Source organism: Sinohyriopsis cumingii, chromosome 2 (genome assembly GCF_028554795.1).
Source record: "Sinohyriopsis cumingii isolate HCF-2022 chromosome 2, ASM2855479v2, whole genome shotgun sequence".
In the NCBI taxonomy this organism is placed as follows: Eukaryota; Metazoa; Mollusca; class Bivalvia; order Unionida; family Unionidae; genus Sinohyriopsis; species Sinohyriopsis cumingii.
The window spans coordinates 57,210,714-57,223,313 of NC_142962.1; positions in this window are offsets into that span (position 1 = coordinate 57,210,714).

The following is a 12,600-nucleotide window of genomic DNA, read 5'->3' on the forward strand; positions in this document are numbered from 1 at the left end:
TTACTTAGATTTCAAATTTCTCATGAAGTGATTAATTAGTTCATTCAGTACTGTGTAAAGTTCTTTATTTTATGGTTCCTCGTTTTCATCTCTCTCGTTATTGTTCTCATGGGATGAGCTTATACTCCTAAAATACTCATGAAAGGTATCAATTTCGATAGTTATATAATGATTTGCTTTTGTCAAATTCTTTATTATTGACCACCATGGTATGTCCCTTGAAAGTCACAATATTATGAATATCAAAGAGCATTGGAAACAAATTCATGAACGCAAAACTGCTTGATAGAATACAAAAAAAATCTGCTATCTGTTACACTTACCGGAACACCTTTACTTCTTTATTTTCCTTTGTTATATCCTGTTCTTGAGTTGACTAAGTACATACTGCATTTTTTTCTTCACAAAACTCTTAAAATACAATTGCCAGTTTTTGTGTGTGCCTCTTTCTATCACATGTATGTATTTTCAGTACGATATCGTTATTAATGGGATGCTGTACGACGTCAAAATAATCAGAAGCGATTTGATCAAGCTTATCAGTGTAATTGGACGGACAGGGTAACATAATATTACGATGGCAGATAGCGCAGACACATTTACAATCCAATGTAACAGAAATTTATGAATGTATACGTTTCTAAAATGTGTTCATGACGTTCTACAATTACAAAAGAACACCAATGGTTGCATGTACACATTATAGCAAAATATGTACAAGTACAAATTTCCCTTACCTTGAATTATCACTGGTCGACGCAACTACAACAAATTAACACACCTTTCACAATAATACATTAGATTTTATTTTTTGCAAATTTACGGCTCTTAAATGCCACCACAGAAAGGTAAGACTGATGAAAGATAAGTGAAAGTGTGTTGTCATTTTTAAATACGTACCTCCAATATTTTCAGTTCCAAAAGTCATATTGTATTTCTATTCGCAAAATAATCTATTGACATATGTACATTACTTTAAACACCGGAAGACGCACCAAATTTGTGGATATGTAAAATAAGATTATAGTACAATAGTCCTTACCATAAATGTAATGCTCAATGACATTTGTTTCGAAATAAATTCATATGCATGTTATGTAAAGCAATTCTGGCTATTTATTTTTAATGGTGTTCTTGTTACAATATTAATGGCCTGGGTTCGAATCTCCGTAGAGTACGAATTAAAAATTCTCTAACTTATATGTATGTATTATTTATATTAAAATATTAATTCTGCATAATATTATCAATCATTCTTCTATAGGAAACCAGGGAAGCACTTTCCGTTCTGTCTGGTGTATATTTATAATTCTCTCTCTCTCTCTCTCTCTCTCTCTCTCTCTCTCTCTCTCTATATATATATATATATATATATATATATATATATATATATATATATATATATATATATATATATATATATATATATATATATATATATATATATATAAAGGTAGACACGATTCTTATAAATTTGATCATAATTTAGATATCGGTTTTTTTAAAAAGAATTAGTATACAATCTTATTATAATAACTCAAGTAATGTAGATATTAGTCTAGTACATATTTAATCATAATGTAGGTACGTCATATACAAATTTAATCATAATGTGTGTACCAGTCTGATCAAGATTAAAGTGATATACATACCATTCTTATACAAAAAGTCGATCATCATGTAGATACCCGTCTTAAACAAATTAAAGCAAGGCAGATACAAGTCTTATGCAAATTAAAGTAATGTACATACCGGTCTTATCAAAATTCAATTATAAATATCAACTGCATTTATTTTAAAATAAATTCTGCATAGTAACCCTGCACGTAATTTAAGCTTTCTCCTCTAACTGACGAAACATTGTCTACGGGTACATTTTTTCAATGACAATGATTGCATTTTGTACGATATTTCTCAAGCTTCGTGAAATGGCATTTTGTACGACGGACAAAAGTGGACAACAGATCTACAATGCGAAGTACTTAACAATGTGTGCATGTGCGGAGCGAAGACTTAAACACACATGGTCTAAACAAAACCTGCATAACATAATTTGATTAATGTCATCACATGAAAGACCTACGGCCGTCAATATGCCAGAGAAAATGAAAAGCTAAAACCAAGCAGCTTAAACCAGGACGACTAGAAGAAAAGAAAGAAAAAAAAACTACACGCAAATAAAATCATCGTCTGTTTACAGCCACCACATTTCATTGTGAGAATTCATTCATTTTGCTCACTCCTAGCTTACTACTGTTTATTTTTGTTGTTCTTTAACAATATAACCATCATTATAAACAGCAACTGCTATGGTCATTACTTTCTTTACAGAAACGATGAAATATCCGGGATATAACTACCGTTACACCGCTTTACATTAACAAATCGAAGGTGCTATAACTCGTCTCATTGCAGGCCCAAAATAAATTTAAAAAAAAAAAATGTCAGGCTTTAATTACAATAGAAAGCCATGTTAACTTTTCTAATTTTGACGCTTTTTATGTGCTTATTGTTTGTCTGGTTTCTGTTCTGTGCTTGCTTATGACAAAGATTCAATGCGCCTCTAAATCACTTAGGCTAGTTAAAATCTAGTTTTGATCGTTCGTTTTCAGTTTCTTGCATTTATCTGAATCAATCTAACAAAACGCCATCTTTTGGTAGATCCGGTGCACTTAAAAGGACTGTTATTCGCCATATGATTTGTATTATATATAATTACATAATGATATATAACAGTAATGAATCTTACATAACAATTGTGGTAGATAACAACTAATAGCCTGAAATCACACTGATGTTATATAAGTCATTTCTGATTTTGCTGGATTCTTAAACTTTGAACGTTCCCATATATATATATATATATATATATATATATATATATATATATATATATATATATATATATATAACAGATCAATGGATGGAATATTCTTTGTCCAACAATATGCGTAGAAAAACTTCGCGTACAAAGAAATATCGGCTTTATCAGGAAAAAGCAACGGCATAAATCTAAAATAAAGTTAAATACAATTCATAATGCAGTTTCTTCTTATTTCAAATATGGTCTTGTAAACATTGAAATTTTATAAAATGAACACCATTAATGAACATTAAAAGTAAACTTATCAACAATTGTTGGTCGTGTTTTAAAAAAACTCAACACGCTTTTTCTTAAACTATCTACATGAAATTGATATGTTTCTCTGCGAGGTAAGAAAATAAGGATATTTAACAATATAAACATCATTTAGATAACTTCGTGGTAATCGTGAAAATTATGTCGGCATGTTTAGTCACTTCAAATTTAGAGCGTAGGTTGCTATATACATATATTTTAATGCAAATATTCTATGTAGGATGAAATTGAGATCGAGTGCAATTAAGGCTCCATTACAACTCACTCCCCCCACCCCCACCCCTCTCTCTCTCCCCTCCTGCTACTCCTCCACGATCAAATAAACTTAAAATGCCAGATGGTGTGTGCCATATTAAATTCAGAACATTGCACATGTTATGACCCTGAGGTGGAGCGCGTTTCGCGCTAAACGTGGTAGGAGATACTGTTTCGTTCCCTGCGGCTAATACCGCAATCGCTCGCCTGGGCAAGAGAAAAATTAAGAACATATGCAGACACAGCCATGGAGTGTTAACCGCAAGCGTATTAGGTTTTAGCCAGCACTGAATCTTTGCGATACAATACATGTATAATGCAATGACTATGTCACGGTGCCCCGGACCCAAGCTAATGGTAGTCACGTTGCCCTTGACCAAGTTTACTAGAAAGCAAATGGGGGTGGGGGCTTGATGGTCAGCCCCCAGTCTGAGATACAGCAAGGTTAAGATCCTATTGCATGTAGAAGGTAGACGTGTATTCATTCACTGGTAGATATAATGATGTGAAATGGGAAATATAATGGCAAGATGGCTGTATAGATGTGTAATAGGAAATATAATGGCAAGATAGACGTATAGATGTGTAGTAGGAAATACAATGGCAAGATATATGTATGGATGTGAAATAGGAAATACACTGGCAAGATAGATGTATATATGTGTAATAGGAAATATAATGGCAAGATAGGTGTATAGTGTGAAATAGGAAATATAATGGCAAGATAGACGTGTAGATGTGAAATAGGAAATACAATAGCAAAATAGATATATAGATGTGAAATATGGAATACAACGATAAGACAGATTTATAGATTTGTAATAGGAAACATAATGGCAAGATAGACGTATAGATGCGTAGTAGGAAATACAATGGCAATATAGATGTATAGATGTGTACAGGAAATACAATGGCAAGATAGGTGTGTAATAGGAAATATAATGGCAAGATAGTTGAATAGAAGTGTAGTAGGAACTATAATGGCAAAGCAGGTGTACAGTTGTGTAATATGAAATATAATGTCAAGAAAGATGTATAGATGTGTAATATGAAATATAACGGCAAGATAGTTGTATAGATGTGTAATAGGAAATATAATGACAAGATATATGTATAGAAGTGTAGTAGGAACTATAATGGCAAAGCAGGTGTACAGTTGTGTAATATGAAATATAATGTCATGAAAGATGTATAGATGTGTAATAGGAAATACAATGGCAAGATAGTTGTATAGATGTGAAATAGGAAATATAATGACAACATAGTTGTATAAATGTGAAATAGGAAATATAATGGCAAGATATATGTATAGATGTGAAATAGAAAATATAATGGCAAGACGAATATACTCGCTGAGTTACTAGTACCATGGGGAATAACATTGGGGAATAACATAAGTGAACTGTGAGGACTCCTTGACAATAAATATGAAACTCTCTACCTAATGCCCATATTGTTAAACCTGTTTATGGCATTCCTTTAACAAAATATGTATGCATAATCTGCACACACACACACGCACACACACACACACACACACACACACACAGAGTTATATATACAATTTATAGTAACTTATAGTATTCATAAATACCAAACCGAAGCCTGTATTTAGGATTTAAGTACATCAAGCAGTACACAAACAACAGATTGTGTTTAAAGCATTACGCATTTAACAGATTGCGTTTAATATCAGAACGAACGTCATTATGAAATGTATTGTGCATTTTACCTCAGATTTATGCCATGAATTTTCTCTAACTAAAACGGTATTTCTTTATACATGAAGTTTTTCTCAGGGTAGTGCAGGGCGAAATTCACTGAAATCAATATAAATTAAATAAAATAAGAATTTTATATAGCATTTCGTTTAATAAATAATACATCCGATGATATAATTATTTAAGTTATCCTTGTACAATCATATAGGAAGCAAGAGTCAGGATGTGGGACAAAAATTCATTTTTCAAAACAAGGTTTGTTACTAAAATTATTTTATAGAACATGGTAAGCACAATGTCCTTGACTCAAACGAAGATAAATATGTTTACTTCTATAGATAATGATCCTAATAATAAACAGTCACTCATACAGAAAATACTAGCTATATATTAGTTGTTTACAAAAGAAAAAACCCAACTAATCTTGCCAAGTAGAAAATAAACTTGATTTTGGACAAGGTCATCTACAAAATACGATTTTACATAACCCATAACATATAATAAATTTAATAAAAAACCATGAGAATGCAAATTAATGATACATAATAATAAATAGATAAGCACACACACACACACACACACACACACACGACGTTAATTGTACTCACTTCCATAACTATAGAAATCACAAACTAATATAGATTTTACACCTAGATGGTGTAATTAATGTTAACTAATTTTAAACACACGTACTGCATGAATCAAGTTCATATGAAAAATTATTAGTATTTATTACAATATATGTAAAAAATTTATTCTCAAAGTAGTAAGTCAATCAAATTTCGGTGTACAACAAATGTTCACTCTTACGTCTGACTGTGCTGGTTTTTTAAAACTTATTTATACGAGCGCCACGACTGTTTTTCCACACTTTTTTTCCTGGTGTGTTCGTATAACAAATGGATGCTATCTTAATTGCTATAGACCACCATATAAATAAGATTACATTATAGTTCCTTATAAGAGAGCACTACTGTTTTGTTCTAATTTGTCATTATGAAAAGGACACTAATTAGTTTTCGACTGTCTATTCGGTAGTAGTCAAAGTTAGAAAAATGTGTACATGTACACCTTTTGCCAATATGTATACATGCACACATTTGTGTTACTAAGTAGCTGTAGACGTTCATAAACACATTAAAAAAGTGTGTACATGTACAAATTTCAGTTACATGTACTTTGCATTGTAAATATGTCAACCGCTATTGGCCATATATATAACCTATGCGTTTTTAAATAATTGTTAACGCTTCACGACCGTTATTCTTGTAGGCTAATAATATCAGTCTGAAACCTAAACATTTCCATGGATCTTTTTTTCTGGTTGAGACTAGAGCCCTGTTAATTGGCGACATTACCGCAGTACGTGTTTGATAGAATCAGGCTCAGATCAAATTGTATTATTAACATTTTTATTTTAACATTTTTTATTATCTTTGTGTCATTCTGTATTAATTTACTTCAATCAATTATGCATCCATCAATAGGAATGGGACTCGGGGATAGGTACACGCATATATGTTGGTATTTAAGTGTCAGATTGTAATTATGACTTAGTGTATGTACTTAGCATTCCTAATATGCTTTTTACATTTCTAATTAGAAATTCAAGCGGGTTTGTGCATATTACTGAGTGTCAATTTTCCTATAATATATGGTGCATTTAGCTGAGTGTTAATGTAGAATCACGCGGTGGGTGTTATAAATGATTGTCCATAACATTCCATTAGATTGCTGCCAACGTCTCTACGTTAAATGAATTCTCAAGTGTCGACTATTTTTGGGTCTCAATCGGTCCATATTTGTCATCCTTCTATGATCCATTTCTACGATCACCAAGCATGTTTTACAAGAAGTTTCCAAAAATTGCACAAGACCAATGAATATCGTTCATTTATATTAATTAGTGCTTACGTGTCCGTGTCGGCGCAAAGGACGTTAAACTGTGCCACTGGAACGAGCTGTCAAATGGTTTCTGCGGTACTTTTATCATCTTTAATTCACATGCTGTAGATTTAATCATATGTCGATAAGTAGCCATGTGGAGAAACAACCCTTCGATGCGTGTCTGATAATACATTACACAGAACAAATGTCCAGTTATGTCCTCATTCATACTGATAGGCATGGGAGAGAGAGAGAGAGAGAGAGAGAGAGAGAGAGAGAGAGAGAGGTGATGTCCCCCTCTTTTAATGGTTTTTGGTTACCGTTATCTAGGAGATGACCGACCTCGGTGTTATTGCCTTGATAGAGTAAACAAGAAAATACAATATGAAATTAAGGGATGGAATGACAGACATGAGCACATATATATAATAGAATAACACGAGCCTTTTATGTAAAATACAACAATTTAATCAATTACATAAACAAAACAAAATCGAACATGACATTTGAATGATTCGTGTTCTCTCAGAAACAGTTAAAAAATTAATGCAAAAAATCAACTAGCCGTTCGTTTATACTGATAGAACAAATTTCATTAAATAATCTAGTTATTGCTCGAACTTAAATTGCTGGTATGAAAGCATCACCTGGTGCTTCCGGCTTTTTCCAAATCACTGCTGGTGGTAGGTTGGCTCTTCTGTATTCTTTCCCTCTCTCACTCTCTCTAGCCTCTTCGGGTCATCAACCTCTTGGTTGCAGACTGTGCTCTTTTTTCCTTTGTGCAGTACAGTTAGGGAGCTATTTTCTTTCTTTCATAATCAAATATGGTACCGAACCTAAATACGTGTCAGATTTTCTTCCCCAAGAATCAACCAATAGTCCCACTCTCTATTGCGTTCGATATTGTCTATCGAAGTTCAGCACAACTAGCTATGGTAATTTCGCAACCTAATAACGCGCACACTATATTAGCGCGAACTTATGTCTTTCTAGCTTCTCTAACGTTCCTACTGAGACCATGACATAATTAAACCTCTTTGGATAAACAACTAGACCCCTCTGTGGCTATAATTTACCATCTGAGCTATGCCAGACGGCACACGTTGCTCGGTACTCTGTTGAAAATAATTCACAACTTAATTACACACGAATTAATGGGCTTCGCTCCTTGTCCTTACTGCATTACATTGCTAATTAGCGATTCATTATCATACATTTTCAGACATAAAAAACAATTCTCAGCATAAATGATACAAGTCATTTAAGACAGATAGCCTACATATTCACACAATTTGTATCAAAAGAAATGCATTAAATCTTACATTACATGATTTCTATTACATACAAAACAACTAAATCCGAACTCAGTTATATCAGCGAAGTATTGGATGACATTCTTACAATACTTGAATCATAAACTGAACGAATATTTCTGAACAAAGAAAATCTGAAGAATGAACACATTGCATGTAATTGAGATTAACCTTGCCTTCCCGAGCTTATCATCAGAGAATTACCTCTGTCTCTTCTCTGGATCAGCGTCTATCAAAAGTTACAGAACCCCTTGTCCCTTGGATGATTTATTTAACGAGAAGAGTACTCTCTACTGATGTCTGAGCCCCTTCCTCCCTCGCAGAAAAACTTAGGCTGCCTATATCGCGAGGGATGTTATTTTAAAAGTCTGAATTCCGTCTGGGAAAACTTCCCTCATTTAGCGTACCCAATCAGGATAACTTCTTTATCCGCGAAAAATTGTTATCGCGCCCATCGAAGTTAAACTAATTCTCTTTAGTTCGCCTTTATTAATAACTATTATGGAAAATATAAATTTATGATACATGTTTCAAACGGCTCCCGGTTTTCTAAACTTTTTCCTGGTTTGTCTCAAACTCTCGACATTTATCGATATTGACCTTGCGTTAAACTTGCACTCTTCTCTGGCTCTAACAGTCAACCAAGCGAGTTCTAATTAAAATCTAATTCATGCCCCAAGTAGAACAAACAGATTCCATTCCTGGCAGTCAATACTTTCTGCCGAGTCAAATCCATACGGCAAACTTAATTTTTACGTGCCACACCAACCGCAACAGAAAGTACAGCAAAATTATCTCTACATAAACTATCCTCCAAAATTGTGCACCTTTACAACACACACACACACACACACACACACACACACACACACACACAGAGTCAGAAATTAGGAATATATCAATCTCTTGACATGCAAAATATGTGTCTTCTATAATGTTGGTGCAACCATTACATCAGGAAACGAACGTCACATTAACAACAAACAAAAATTCAATGCGAAACTAGGCAACCACAATAATCGAACTTGACATTGAGATGCTACCGATCGAGCCTAAACGTGTTGGACACAGGGTCGGTTGGGGGAGGGGGAACGTGCCCATAAAGCGCCGCCTTAGTCACGAAGCCCTCACCCCCACCCGGGTTATTGTGGATACAATTATAGGTGTTTAAATAAACCATATTTAGCTCTAAACCAGGCATTTACAACCTACTGCAACCGGATCCCGCGACCTCACTTTATACATTTATTTACATTACAGGATATTACTTTAAAAATTGCTAATCCGGCTCGCGTGCTGGAGGACGTTATACATACCTGCCCTAAAGCGTCCAATACATAGACGAGTGTAATTATAATGATTATAAGCATAATGTTGTTGTTGTTGTTGTAGGGTTTAACGCCATTTTTCAGCACACGATAGGCTATATATGGCGGCCAGTATTACTGGTGGAGGAAGAACCCGGGAAAACCCCGGAAAGAACCACAGACCCACGAGAAGCTACTGGCAAGCTTTCTCACATACCCACATTAGCTGAATCCGAGACTCGAACCCACACAGGCAGAGGTGAGATGTCAGTGATCCGTAACGGAGAGCGCTTTAGACCACTCGGCCACTCAGGGCCCCCATTTATAAGCATATAATAAACAGTTTAAGGAATGCATTCGGCGTGTTTTTGTGGATCAATAAGGGTCCCTTATCTTAAGTGACCTGGATCCCTCAAATCCTTAATCCAGGCTTGGGTGAACAGAGACACATGGCACGTATTAGGGATGATGCTGGATTCTGCAAATGAATATGACACATGAAGACAGTGTAGTCTGAATGGACCCCCAAAACTACCTTTCCAATACGGTTTTGTTAATATTTTTGTCAGACATAAGTTTATGACCGGTATACAAATGTTGCTACAATTTTAACTAATTTAAATATTCCTCGACTCGGTACATGAAATTATTAGTAGATCTCCTGACAGTGTCCAGTCAAAGAGCAAAATGTTTCTGTCACGTGTATCAGCTTTCACCCAGCGATTTTTAATATTTATGCAAACTAAGCAAAGAAACTTAATTGTAATGTACCATTATGGTATTTTTTACTACAACAAATTTTGACCCCTATTTTAAAGATTTTATAGTTGTTATATTTATCTTTGATTTTATATACATTTCACTGAATTGTAGTATCGCTTCCGCTTATATATTTTAACTTGTAGCACAACACGTTTACGCTTTTTGGAAGGTTTTATTTTTCTACATTTTGTTTGGTTGCATGTTTAACTAACTCTTAACCGGTATCATGTAGCCAGTATTGTGCTGACGTGCATTTCAAGCGTATAGACACATACATACCTACATAGGTAGATCATACTATATATAGTACGGTTCTCATTTATTAATATAAGCTAAACTATTCTCCTATTTGGCACAACATATCCGTATAAATAGATTTGTCCATTAAAGGTTGATGGCTTATAATTTTAAGTGCGATCATCCTCAGTTGTATTCCTTCCTTCCTTCCTTCCTTCCTTCCTTCTTTCCAAGTTAACAAGAGGTGGCGAGTTCGAAACTCGCGGCGGTATATCAAATTTTAGATGTTTTAAAAAAAAACCTTTTTATATTTATGTTCAAATTTTCTTTTAAGCTCGCTCATCCCAATTGAGAGAGAGAGAGAGAGAGAGAGAGAGAGAGAGAGAGAGAGAGAGAGAATGAGAGAGAGGGTAATGTTGCTGTAATATATATATATATATATATATATATATATATATATATATATATATATATATATATATATATATATATATATATAAGACAAATAAAGTAACAGCTGCATATTGTATTGTTTTAATGGGGGGGAGGTCATAAATTACATTCAGTAGCTCTCAAGATTAACTGTTTTACTGTTTTGCCTTTTGTTATGTATATTACAAAAAGCATCTGTCAGTAAAAGTATTTTCACAATATTATTTCAAGCCTCCATATTTAGTTTCGTTTATTTATCAAAATGTCTAGAAGTATGTAACTATAAAGCAAGTCCCAGCGAGTTTCTTCTTTTATATCATTGCTTTGCTTGTTTCGAATCTTACGCCAAACGCAGAACTATATGCTGATATTTTATATTGTTAAAGTTAAGACATTGTATTTCAAAACCATGGTCTCAATTTCAAAATTTGTTTCGTCGCCCATTGCGCTCGTTCTTAGGCTACATAGCGGCCTATTGGCTGATTTGGGAAAAACAACATTTCAATTGTTACATTTAATTTTCTGTATCTTTGTTCTTTTCCATTGTGAGGAAATGTACAAATCCAGAGCGAAACATATGATTATAAAATTTCGTGCATATATATGATTGTCTTACTAAATTAGGAACTTGATATTAGTGTTTTATAGTTTCTTGATCACATTTATTATTATTGCAGGCGTACATTAATCACCAAGCGCTGCTCGGCGACATTGCTTTCAGTCTTACAGAAAAGTGCCACTGACAATGTATGTACAGGACGACCACCGTATACTTATCACACCCCCCCCCCCAAAAAAATGGGATATCTTAGTAGAATCTAAACGTAAGGCGCTCATCAGATGAATTTTGGGTTTAGTTTTGACATTTTCATAGAAAAGAAATGTAAACCACTCCCAGTTTCTCCGGCATGAGGAATAAGTCAATATTATACTTAATCGATTGATTGATTGATCTTAAATTTATGACGTGTGCGGTCATTCGATCACGTACGTTTACTTGAGGGATGGGAATGAGGCTGCCATCTAACAAGATCTAACGCTTAATTTGAGTGTCAAAATCCTCACGGGTGGGGGTTGGGGTTACATTAGTGCACCGCACACTGCTTCTTTAGTCGTTGGGTGGGAAACAGGATCCTGCGTTCGACTCTTTACTGAATGCACTACATCCTTGAGCAGAGGCGTAGCTGGGGGGGGGGGGGGGGGCAGGGGGGTACATATGTCCCCGGGCGCCAAGGTACAGGGGCGCCAAAATGAGGCTTACAACGTTACATTATAATAAGTAAACAAGGGTAATATTCAAAAATGTGATTAAACGGGGAGGGGGCTGGGGCGCCAATTTTATAATTCGTCCCCGGGCGCAAAATATCATAGCTACGCCTCTGTCCTTGAGTTCCATGTCTGGCTTTTGCAAGGGCGGGAGACGGCGCTGCGGTGAAGGACTGCAGTAAATTCAAGTTCTGGGTATTATAAATTTTTTTCATTTTGCTCCTAATAATTTCGAATCGATTTTGAAGATAAAAACTCTGTGCCATTAATAACTACATAAG